This window comes from Vulpes vulpes, chromosome 1, assembly GCF_048418805.1.
Source record: "Vulpes vulpes isolate BD-2025 chromosome 1, VulVul3, whole genome shotgun sequence".
NCBI classification, from domain to species: Eukaryota; Metazoa; Chordata; class Mammalia; order Carnivora; family Canidae; genus Vulpes; species Vulpes vulpes.
This window is the reverse complement of record NC_132780.1, coordinates 3,051,039-3,063,719: the sequence shown is the minus strand read 5'-3', so window position 1 is coordinate 3,063,719 and position 12,681 is coordinate 3,051,039. Positions and strand designations below refer to the sequence as shown.

The following is a 12,681-nucleotide window of genomic DNA, read 5'->3' as shown; positions in this document are numbered from 1 at the left end:
TCCTTGTTGTCTAGGGGCCCCGAGGAGAAACACAAAATCCAACCCCAAGATGCTCTCGTGGTTGCTTACACAATTAGCAAGTGTGGTGGCCTATCCTGGCAGCTTCTCAGGAGCGAGGCCACTCCAAGGCCACCCCAGTTCAGGCCCAGCATCTGCAGTGACCTCCGGACCCTACCCAGAGTCGCGAGGTCTGGGGAAACGAAATCCGATCGCATCCTTCTGCACAAAATCCTCCACCGGTCCCATCACAGTTATACCCAGGGGAGAATCCAAACTGTCTTCCGTGGCCCAGAAGGTTCTCCGGCATGCTTCCACTCATGCCCCCAGCTCAGCGTCCCTCAGCCCACTCAGGTTTCTTTTTTTTAATTTTTATTTATTTATTTATGATAGTCACAGAGAGAGAGGCAGAGACACAGGCAGAGGAAGAAGCAGGCTCCATGCACCGGGAGCCTGACGTGGGATTCGATCCCGGGTCTCCAGGATTGTGCCCTGGGCCAAAGGCAGGCGCCAAACCGCTGCGCCACCCAGGGATCCCCCCACTCAGGTTTCTGTCCTTTGCTCACCTCCTCAGAGCGGCCCTCCCCGCATCCCTCCCCTGGCTCTCCTTCTCCGCTGGGGAGGAGGACCAGGCCCGTGTGTCATCCCAGCCCTGCTTCCTCGCCCTGTTCTCCGTCTCTCTAACCTGGAGCTCCATGGGCGTTTATGCGTGTGGCTTAGCTTCTAGAATGTGCCCTCGCCTGAGTATGTGTTCCGAGCATATTCCACGAATATACCCACAAACACATCATGCACTGCTGGCGGGAATGATAATCAGCACATTTCTAGGAAACCACTAAAAACGAATTTTCTCATTAACAATTGATAAGAAATCATTAAATGTAGAAAGTTGGAAAATACCAATCAGCAAAAAGAATATTAAAGATTACTTATAACCTCGCACGCTATTATTATTTGGAGGTGTACCCTTGCGCTTTTTTTTTTTCCTGTGCAGGCGGAAAGCACAGTTACGTTGTTTGTAATTTGCCTTTTTTACTACTTAACGGTGTATTATGATAAATCCTTAAATGTTAATAAGTACGTTTCTGTAGCATTACTCTTGAGGACTCTGTTGGATGGAGAATTTTTATGGATGTACATGCACATCTACTCTCTGTTCACTTTCTATTGTTGGACATAGGATTTGTTTCCAAAAGCAATGAACAACCTGAGCTAAATCTTTATACACATCCGTGAGTGATTCCTTTGGAACTAGAATCTTTGGGTCGTGCATTTTTAAGGATTTTGATACTATTACCAAATTACCCCGCATAAAGGTTACCCAACTTACCCTGTCACCGGGGGTGTCAAAGGGGTTCATTTCATTGCCCTTGACAACACTCTCTATTATCATCGTTTCTATCTTTACCAATACAGGCACCCAAATGATCTCGTTTTTGTTTAAATTTGCATGTCTTTGATGACTAATAAGGTCCGGCGTCTTTTATAGGCTTATTTGTTATTTGTATTTATTCTTTTGTGAATTGGGGATCCCTGGGTGGCGCAGTGGTTTCGCGCCTGCCTTTGGCCCAGGGTGCGATCCTGGAGTCCCGGGATCGAGTCCCACGTCGGGCTCCCGGCATGGAGCCTGCTTCTCCCTCTGCCTGTGTCTCTGCATCTCTCTCTCTCTCTGTGTCTATCATAAATAAATAAAAAATAAATCTTTAAAAAGTATTCTATTCTCTTGTGAATTGCTGGTCAGGTCCTCAGTAACAGTTTTTCCTGTTAAGATAGATTTTCGTTATTCGTTTGCTAGAAAGCTTTTTTACAGTAGGGGAATTAACCTCCTATTATATGTATTAAATTTCCCCCCCTGGTTTTGGTTTACTTCTCAGTTGCAAAATCGTATTTTTCACATGTGGATATTTTAAATTTGTACAATTCAAATTTAGCTTTTTCCCCTCTCTAGGTCCTGCCCTTGGAATTGGATTTAGGAAAAGCTTCCCCATTACAATTTACGTAGGTGCTACTTTTTAAATTTCACTTAAAAATACAAATCTTTAATTCCTGTAAGATTTGCTCTAATACGTGGCATCAAGCAGGGTACTAATTTTATATTCCGGATGAGTGGCAGATTGTACTTGTATTAGTATTGGTTAGCCATCCTTCCCTCATTGATATGAAATGCCTTTGCATTAAAAATAGATATGTATGCGTATTTGGGTCTTTCTGCACTCTTTATTTTGTGCTTCACTTTTTTTTTTTTTTTTTTTTTACTGTAGGCTCCACACCCAGTATGGAGCCCAGCATGGGGCTTGAACCCTGAGATCAAGGACCTGAACTGAGATCAAGAGTTGCATGCTTAACCACTCATAAAAATATATATATATTTTAGATATTTATTTATTTATTTATTTATTTATTTATTTATTTATTTATTTATTTATTTATTCATGAGAGACAGAGAGAGAGAGATAGAGAGGCAGAGACACAGGCAGAGGGAGAAGCAGGCTCCATGCAGGGAGCCCGACGTGGGACTCGATCCCGGGTTTCCAGGATCACGCCCTGGGCCGAAGGCGGCGCTAAACTGCTGAGCCCCCCGGGCTGCCCTGCAATATGTTTTAATATCTGGTTGAACAAATCGCATTTTCCTCTCTTTTCCTTTTTCAATGAAAATATTCCTTGGCTATTTTTTAAAAAAAACATATTTATCCAATAAAAAATAAATTTATTATTAAAAAATAAAATAAAAATAAAAAAAGATATTTATACTTTCAAGTAGAATTTGCATTCAGTCTAACAAAACATGAACAAAGCTTTGAAGGAATTTTTTTTTTTTTTTTGGAGTTGCATTTGGTTGAAAGATTAGATGGGAGAAGACTGACGTGTTGACGGTGCAGAGCCTTCCTGCCCGAGACCCAGTGCATCTGCTTCCGTTATTCGTTTGAACTGTTTTGTGTCCACCCGTCATTTCTTGTAATATTCTTCATATGGGCATTACACGCCTAGAAAAGAGTAATGTCATCAAGAGCCTTAAAACTATTTTCTTAGTAATCCACCTCTAGTGGCCTAAACAACGTGAACACGAGTTTGTGTGTAAAAGCTTTCAGCTACAAGGTTGAACCTGGAACGGTCCAAACGTTAGAAACACTTAAAATGAACAGTAACTGGGGGTTTGGGGGGGGCAGGAGGGTGGTGGATAAATAACTTCCGAGACAGCCACAAGCTGAACTATTAGGCAGCCCTTAAAAAGATACTCCTGGAAATCAGCTCAGCTTGAACGCCGCGTGGAAAATCGCGAGTGAACGTGTTGCACGGACATTTTTATCTTTTTTTCCCTTTTTTTGGCAGGCGTAGCTCTGTACGCCTGGTAGAGAGCGCAGAGGATGAGCCCGGAAAGATGCAGCTCAGAGGATGAGCCCGGAAAGATGCAGCTCAGAGGATGAGCCCGGAAAGATGCGCTCGATTGTAGGTAGGAGCATCAGCAAGGGGGGGGATGAGGGATGGTGCTTTGAAATTTGAGGCTTCCTCCTGCAGTTTCTCGCCTTCCCGCAGGTTGAGTGTCAGGATGCCCTGGACCTGGGCCCGGCGGGAGGTGGGCCTGCGGGCCGGGCGGTGCCGGCCGGTGCAGTCCCGCGCGCGGCCGGAGGGTGGCAGTGTCCGCTCGCAGACCCGCCGCCCGCGGCCCGCTGACCTTTGCCAGCCTCTGCAGTCTCCCGTTTATCACTGATCACGAGAGTGGAATGAACATATTTACTTGTGTTTTGCTTTCCACTTATAATATCTAGTGGCATGGGAGGGAAATGAAAACAATTGTTCATAGGGGAAATTTATGAGCTTCATCTGGCTGCGAGATTTCCGCAGTTGCCCCTCGCCGCCCAGGGACCCGGCTTGCTGTTCGCATCTCCGGGCCGGGCCCAGGGCGCGCTGCCGTCTGCCCGCGTGGCTCTACAGTGTTCCTCATTCCTGCTGCTGCTTTTTTTTTTTGTGGCAGTTGCAGACTTTCTGCAGCCGTCATCCCCTTCCCCTTGAGCCTGACAAGAGCGTGCGGTCCCCCCCACCTTGGGGCTCTCGCATGAGAGCGGTCCCCCTTTCCCGCTGGACCCCTCACCCCGAGTCTGGATTAGCCAGGGTTCCCGGAGAACCCGGCGATGTCCTAAAATTTCTTCCCCTGGATGAGCTGGGGCGGGGCTCTGCTGGCCCCTGGTGAACTCCGGGAGGCCTCCTCAATGTCAGGGTTTGGGAGGGGGGTGCTGGGGGGGCGTCGGCAGGTGCCTCCTCCTGGGGCCTAGCAGCATCCTGAGACCTAGTGTCCTATTGTCTCACGTTCAGGGTTGGGGGGTTGGTGAGCCTGGGCAGAGGGCTTTGATGGAGATGCCTGCCTCGGGGCATGTGTGTGTGTGTGCGTGCGTGTGCACACGCATGTGTGATGGCTTCCGTCCCTGTCCAGCCTGGCAGGGAGCAGGGTGTTGGGAGGGGAGCTGCTCACTGTGACCCCTGGGCCCTTGCTGTCTTCAGACCCCTGGGACCTTGGGCTCATGGAACCTGCTCCCGGGAACCTGGAACCAGCTCTGCCTGAAGCCAGCCCCTCGGTGGGAGCGGCCACGTGCTGAGCTGTTCCGTTGCCCCCGTGAAGGGCGCCCTCCCAGGGTGTGCGCGGGGCAGGGAGGTGCCAGAGGCTCCCACGGCAGGGGAAGCCTCAGGGCTGCGTGTGAGACGGGGAGGCCGGGCCGGCTGCGTGAGCGGCCCGCAGCGCCGGAAGCGGGGAAGTGGGAGATGCTAAAGCCCCGGGAGCACACGGCCAGGGCGCCTCCGTGCGGGCACCTTCCTATCACTTGACGCTCGGCAGCCTGTGGGGCCGGAGCAGGTGCGGTGGGAGCAGGTGCGGTGGGAGGAGTGGTCGGGGGATCACGGATCCCCGCGGCTGTCCTGGTTCCTTCTTGGCTTTCCTTTTTTTCTTTTCTTTTCTTTTCCTTTTCTTTTCTCTTCTTTCTTTCCTTTTCTTTCTTTCTTTCCTTTTCTTTCTTTCTTTCTTTCTTTCTTTCTTTCTTTCTTTCTTTCTTTTTTCTCTTTCTTTCTTTCTTTCTTTCTTTTTCTTTCTCTCTTTGTCTTTCTTTCCTTTCCTTTCCTTTCCTTTTCTCTTTCTCTTCTCTCCCTCCCTCCCTCCCTCTCTCCTTTCCCTCCTTCCTTCTCCCACTCTCTCTTCCTCCCTCCACCTTCCCCTCTTTCTTGCCCCCTCGCTCCTTCCTTTCTTTCCTCGGCTGGGGCAGGTTTTCCTAAAGTGACTGTGCCCTTGGGATCCCACGAAGACAAAGCGCACAGGGTGCTCGCTCTCTGATGCCAGCGGTCGGCCTAGGGACCTCGTGGAGCCTCGGCCAGGAACCCCGCCCCCCCCACCGGCCTCTGCACCTGCATTTCCCACGCCCACCGTAGGACCCTGGGGACCACCTCAAGCATCACTCAGGGACCAAGTCCTAATTCAGCCAGGGCGGGGTTCCTGAGGACAGAGAGCTGGTGGGCTCTCTGCTTTGCAGTGAATATTTGAAGACCCCGTGTCATCAGCAGCGAGGTCGCCGGCTTGACATTTGCCCGAAGCCGGTGGTCTGGTCCCGTCTCAGTGGCTCTCGCCCACAGGACCCTTCCTCAGCTCATTACAATCCACCGCATTTCCCCAGCAGTCTTACAATCAAATTACTCAAAATTGCACTGCTTTATTGCATATTGCTAAACTCCAAGACAAGCAAATACCCAGATAATGAACAATTATTTATGACAAATTATTACCTTTACATATAAGATTAACAGTTTTTATTAAGTTCAGTAAAGGTGACAACCCCTCCCTGAAAAATAGCACGCGGGGCTCCCGCGGAATGGAGCGGGTGTCGGCCGGGGGTCGGGTGCGGAGGGTGCTGTGTGCGCACACGCTCCTGCTGCGGGTTGCGGAGGGCGCGGTTGCGGGCCGAGGGGAGGCCCCGGCCGGTGGGGCAGCCTGTCCACTCCTCCCACCTCGGGCAGCCATTCCCATCCCAAGACCTGGGCAGGTTCCACGGGCTTCCCGCTCTCTTTGTCTCCTTTGACTGTGTGAGGATGAAGGCACTCAAGGACTGGACGTGTCGCACTAATTGCTTTTGCCTTTAAGTTTAAAAATGTGTATTATTTGAAACCAAACTCAACTTTTAAAATTATTTATGGACTCGCTAACGTATGGGTTGGCGATTTCTCCCCGTCTCTGTGATTCTTCTTGTGAACAGAAACCTCTCTCAGCTAATTATAACATACAGTATTTCCCCAGCAGTCTTACAATCAAATTATTCAAAATTGCATTTCTTTATTGCATATTGCTAAAACCCAAGACAAGCAAACATCAAGATAATAAACAATTATTTATTGCAAATTATTACCTAATATATAAGATTAACAGCTTGTAACTATTAAGATTAATACATGTGGTAAACTGTATTTATTATACTTATTTTGTAGCAAATATCTTTGTATAAAACATATGTTTATGTATTGCAATTAATGAGAAAAAGTGTAAGATTAACAATTTATGTTGGGTTTTGTTTTTAGATTTATGCACACTGTAAAACTTATTTATTGCACTTATTAAAAGTATTTAATGATGGACTTTTAGATGCTATATTTTTAATGTGCAAATATAAACTAAAGGAGTATTAAATTACAAAATGGAAAATTATAACCGAAGTCAAAGAATCTAACTATTTTCTGCTATAAATCTGCTTTAAAAAGATCATCACTGGAATTACTGAATCTTTAAATAGTGGCCTTTATAGTACATAATGAGTTCCAATGAGTTATCCTTTGAAAGGCTTTTTTCATCATTAAAACTAAACTCAACATCTTGCTCTTAAAGATAAATGTAGCTAACAGCATAAACAGCAGAATCATTTCGTTTTATGACGAGAAGTTGAAGTCACAGTGGTGAAGAGCAGGGTGCCCAGACGGGTCCCCTAGACGTGAGGGAGCAGGCCCGGCTGGCGGGAAAGGCACAGGTGCGACTCACCTGGATGACACTGAGCAGCCTGGGGGCGGAGGGCCAGGTCCTCGGCTTTGCCCCCCGGGCTGGCGTCCCCGGGTGGGGATAGGGGAGGGTGTAGCCAGAGCCATCTCTGGCAGGGAGCAGGGTGTTGCAGAAATAGAAAATGCAGAATTAGAAAATGATGCACCCCAGGGGTGGTGGTATTCAGACTATTAAAATAGAAATGAGCAATTCTTGCTCCGCCAGGGTTCAGAGGCCCTGGCTGCTTTGGTCGGACGGGAAGAGAATTCTAGAAGGCAGTCAGGGCAGAGGAGCTAAAGAAACCCCTTGAGAAAACTCGCATGAGTTTTGAGGGTCCCTAATTTTTATGAACATTTTTTTTTTTTTAAAGAAATGAGTCCTGCAAATGAGTAATTCCTGGTTTTTTATAGAGAAGAGGGTCTGTAGCCAGGGGCTGCTGGGAAGAGGAAGCGCCAGTCTTGAGCAGCTATGTGTCCCCTGCCGGCCTGTGGCCTGTGGCTCATACTCCACTCGGGGACATGCACGCTCTCCAGTAACTGGGCGCTGACTCCGGAGTCTGGGGTCTTGTCCCCCGCTGCCCGCGGCACTGAGGCCGAGGCCCAGGTGAGAGCACGGCTTCCGAGCTGGACGGCACAGACGTCCGAACCACGGTCCTGGGCCAGCTGCTCGGAGAGCTGGGCATGCACCTGCTCCTGCGACCGCTGGGCAAGGATTGGCCGCCCGGGGCCGTGGGGGCTGCAGTGCGGCTCAGGACCCTAAAGCTTCTTAGGAAGACCAACAGGAAAAGGTGGGAGGACGAGGCAAGCGGAGGCCGGAAGGGAGAAAGGAGCTTTTTTGGTCTTCAGCTACCCAGATTTCTGTTTATTGATGGGAATTTAGGAAATCATCACTGCTAACTCAGAACGTGGGTGCTCAGTTACCGGGCAGCGTGTGTTACCTTATTTCAGATGTTGCGAATGTCCCCTAGGTCCATTCATGTCGGTGCAAATGGCAAAGTTTTTTTTTTTTTTTTTTTAATGGCTGAGTAATATTCCTTTACACACACACACACACACACACACACACACACACACACCGTCTTCCTTATCCACTCATCTACTGATGGACACTTGGGCTGCTGCTTCCATATCGTGGCTTTTGCAAATAAAGCTGCAGTAAACATAGGGGTGCGCCTATCTTTTCAAACTAGGGTTTTCATTTTCTTTGGGGAGACGCCCAGTAGTGGAATGATCAGATCTTACGGAATTTCTATTTTTAATTTTTTGAGGAACCTCCGTTCGGTCTTCCACGGTGACTGCGCAAACTGCCTTCCCACCAACGGCGCACGAGAGACCCTTTTTTCCCCCCACATCCTTGCCAACCCTTGTTATTTCGTGTCTTTTTGATTTTAGCCATTCTGACAGGTGTAAGGAGATATCTTATTGTGGTTTTGGTTTGCATTTCCGTGATGATTAGTGATGTTGAGCATCTTTTCACACGGCTGTTTGCCGTTTGTATGTCTTCTTTGGAAAATGTCTATTCAGGTCCTCTGCCCATTTTTAAATGTGTGTGTGTGTGTGTGTGTGTGTGTGTGTGTGCATGTGAGTGTGTTTAGTGTTGAGTTGCATAAATAATATAAATTCTTTATATTTTTTGGATATTAACTCCTTATCAGATATATCATTTGCAGATACATTCTCTCCTTCAGTAGGTTGTTGTTTTTGTTTTCTTGGTAGCTTCCTTCACTATGCAAAAGCTTTTTTATCTTGGTGTACTCCCAGCCATTTAATTTTGCTTTTGTTTCTCTTGTCTGAGGAGACATATCTAGAAAAATATTTCTAGGATCCATGTCAGAAAAATTACTGCTTACGTTCTCTTTTAGGGATTTTTGTGTTTCAGGTCTCACGATTAGGTCTTTAATCCATTTTGGGTTTATTTTTGTGTAGGGTGTAAGAAAGTGGCCCAATTTCATTCTTTCGCATGTGGCCGTCCAGTTTTCCCAACATCATTTGTTGAAGAGACTGTCTTTCCCCCCTTGGATATTCTTGCTTCCTTTCATGTAGATTAATTGACCATAAAAGCATGGGTTGACTTCTGGGCTCTCTACCCTGTTTTGTTGACCCCCGTGTCTGTTTCTGTGTCAGCACCATACTCTTTTGATGACCACAGCTTTGTGATATATCTTGAAATCTGGGCTCGTGATACCCCCAGCTTTGTTCTTTCTCAAGCCTGCTTTGGATATTTGGGGTCTTTTGTCTTTCCGCACACATTTCAGTAGTATTCATTCTAGTTGTCTTAGCTATGTATTTATTTATTTTAAAGATTCTATTTATTTATTTGACAGAGAGAGAGTGCCAGGGAGCACACAAGCAGGGGGAGCAGCAGAGGGAGAGGGAGAGAAAGAAGCAGGCTCTCCACTGAGCAAGGAGGCCGATGTGGGGCTCGATCCCAGGACCCCAGGATCATGACTTGAGCCAAAGGCAGATGCTTAACTGACTGAACCACCCAGGCGCCCCTCTTAGCTATTTATTTATTAAGCAATCCACTTACTCATTCCATTGTTTTATTTTTTATTTTTTTCATTCCATTGTTTTAAAGAAAGATTTATTTATTGAGAGAGAGAGAGAGAGAGAGAACAGGGGAGGGGCAGAGGGAGAGAGAGAGAATCTCCAGCAGACTCCTCGCTGAGCGTGGAGCTTGATCCTATGACCCTGAGATCATGACCTGAGCCAAAACCAAGAGTTGGACTCTCAACTAACTGAGCCACCCAGACGCTCCTTATTTCCTCATTTGTTAATGAATTGACTCATTTGTTCATTAATGAATTCATTGGTCAGTTAATTAAGCACTTCCTTCCTTTTATCCTCGATTCAGTGGTGGCTCATTCAGGAGCTTGGCACTTATGGTTGCCTCTTGGGCAAGAGTTCCGCTGTACCCCAGCCCAGTTTTTAAGGGAAAGGGGCTGGGACCGTTGTCTCTAGGTCTGGGTCATCATAAGGGTTTCACAGTGATGCTCCGTCTTCACTCCCAGAGGCTGCTTCTAGAGGGTGTCCCTGGGACCTTCACTCCAGGTGGTTCCCCTGCAGGAGTCTGGGGCCCCACACTGGGAATCATGGCTCTTGGATGATGCAAGCTTGGGCAGTGAAGGGCTTGGCAACTGAAAACTCATTCTCCTAAGGTAAAACGCTAGACCTTATATTCCTAGGGAGCCCAAGGAACTAAACTTTCTCCTGTGCATCTGAGTTTACCACATTAGAATGTTCAACCTCCCAGTAATAAAAGGTGCAGCTGTTCATAGGGAGTGACCTAATATTAACCCAGTAAATCCGTCAGTGTTTGTTTGCAGATTTGAGGGTATCTAGCCAGAGGCAAAGAACCAGAGTACTGCTGGCTGCAGGTGGGAGTAAAGGGGACTGATTCCAGGAGGGCAAAGTCCCTCTCCTTGTGACTGAGGGAGGCTCCTCTAAGAATTTATCTTGGGGACACAGTAATATACCACCAGCGTGTTGCTACAGCATCTTGCATAAAAGAAAGAGACCGAGCACCTATACCCGCCCACCGAGATTAGGTGAAGAAACAATTTTACAGTTACAGTTGGGCGCAAGAACCAGGCAAGTTTGAACTATGAGAAGCAGAGTTTGAGTGCTTGCTAACATTTGGATTCTTTCCTAGAGGAAGGGCTTATCTGGGCCAGGAGGAGGAGAGGCAGCGTGGAAGACAGCGAGCCCTACCTCTGAAAATGTTCCCGTCCCCCCAACCAGGAGCAGTCCTGGTTTCTTCCTGTCCCTCTACTTCACTCCAGCAGAGCATTTCAGAAACCTTACAGCGTGCACCACCCCTCAACTCCTAAATTCCACTTTTAGAAATTGCAGGGAATAATCCTAGATGAAAACAAAGAATCATGTACGATGACATTTGTTGCAGCTATAATTTTGACTTTTCACAATAGAAAACGTAGCAAATGTGCAAAAGGAACATGGGTTCAGAGAAACAGAACCCCGGGTACCTGTTGCCCAGATCCAACTCCCGGGCTCCTTCCCGTCCCCTGGTTTATTGAAGCAAATCCCAGATACCATGTTATTTCACCCATCACTACTTCAGAATGCATCTCTAAAAGATAAGGACTTCTCAAAAAAGCCTAAAGTGTGACACCTTTATCTCACTTTAAGTTACCCGAATTCCTCCATATTGTCAAATATCCAGTCGATGGTCAGTTTCCTCTGCTTGTCTCAGAACCTGACTTCTTCTTTGAAACAATTTCTTTGTTTGAATCGGATAAGGTCCATCCATTGGGATTGGGCGACATGCCTCACCTTTTCTCACACTTTCTCTCTCTTCCCTTTGGAATTTATTCAAGGAACTGGATGATCCATACTGTTCCCCCTGGGCTTGATTTTGCTGGTTGCTGTTTTCATGTCACTTAACATGTTCCTATGTCTCTTGTATATCCTGTGACTTCCTCCTCTGTAGAAATTATAGAATTATATCTATTACAGATATCTGTGTCTCAAAATACCATTTCCACTTTGAAATGATTGGACCTGCCACTAGACCTTATTATTTGATACATAAGTGAAGATCCACACATATTATTATGCCACAGGTTTGCTTTCTTTTTTTTTTAAATTTTTATTTATTTATGATAGTCACACACAGAGAGAGAGAGAGGCAGAGACACAGGCAGAGGGAGAAGCAGGCTCCATGCACCGGGAGCCCGACATGGGATTCGATCCCGGGTCTCCAGGATCGCGCCCTGGGTCAAAGGCAGGCGCCAAACTGCTGCGCCACCCAGGGATCCCTGCTTTCTTTTAATAAAACATTTTGATGACTGTATTTCAATAGTTTATAACATATATATTTTATTAGATTTCATTTTTCTGAGAAGGGGTGCACACCCTTTGACCAGAGGGGCTAATGACCCCAGAAGCTGACATCTTCCAATATTTTAAGCCTGCAAAAATGGTTATGTTCTGTTTTCTCTCACATCTTCTTAATTCATTAGCTGGAATACTTTTATAAGGAGAAGTACCTATCATCCACTATTTGGTTACCTTTATTTTTAGGTATTTAAAAAAATGAAACCTTTTACTTTGAGATAATTATAAATTCACATGCAGTTATAAGAAATCATACAGAGAGATCCCATGAACTCTTTGCCGAGTTTCCCTAATCATACTGTTCTGTGAAACTATGGTGCTCTATCACAATCAGGATATTGACATTGATGTAGGCGACATACAAAGCAGTTCCATCCCCATAAGAACACCGCATGTCATCCTTGTTTTATTTCCTTCTGCTTCCCAACCACTCTTTAATTCCTAGCAACCACTAATCTGTTTCTATACTTGTGTCATTTCAAGAATGTTATATAAATGGAATTATATCTTTGGGGACTGGTTTTTTCACTCAGTGTAATATATACATCTTATATTCATTCCTGGGATTTTGATAGAAATTGCACTAAACCTGTATGTCATTTTGAGGAGAAGTAATCCTTAGCACATTGAGTCTTCTTATCCATGAACATAGTATGTCTCCTTGTTTATTTAGATCTTTTTTTAAAAAAATATTTTATTTATTTATTCATGAGAGACACACAGAGAGAGGCAGAGACACAGGCAGAGGGAGAAGCAGGCTCCCTACTGGGAGCCTGATGCAGGACTTGATCCCAGGGTCCTGGGACCACGCCCTGAGCCAAAGGCAGA

At 46.4% G+C, this 12,681-nt stretch overlaps 1 protein-coding gene across 7 annotated transcripts in view; it reads left to right on the top strand.

Annotated features, from left to right (window-relative positions):
* LOC112928460 (uncharacterized) overlaps positions 1-12,681 on the top strand; it is a 497,089-nt gene that overhangs the window by 78,750 nt on the left and 405,658 nt on the right. For 6 of the 7 annotated variants that reach the window (XR_012000051.1, XR_012000056.1, XR_012000053.1 and 3 more), the window contains one exon: positions 3,328-3,448. The gene's annotated coding sequence lies outside the window, so the exon portion shown is untranslated. Of the gene's footprint in view, positions 1-1,789; positions 1,996-3,327; positions 3,449-12,681 lie in introns of those variants that run through there. The other variant, XM_072750191.1, reaches the window with a different exon arrangement.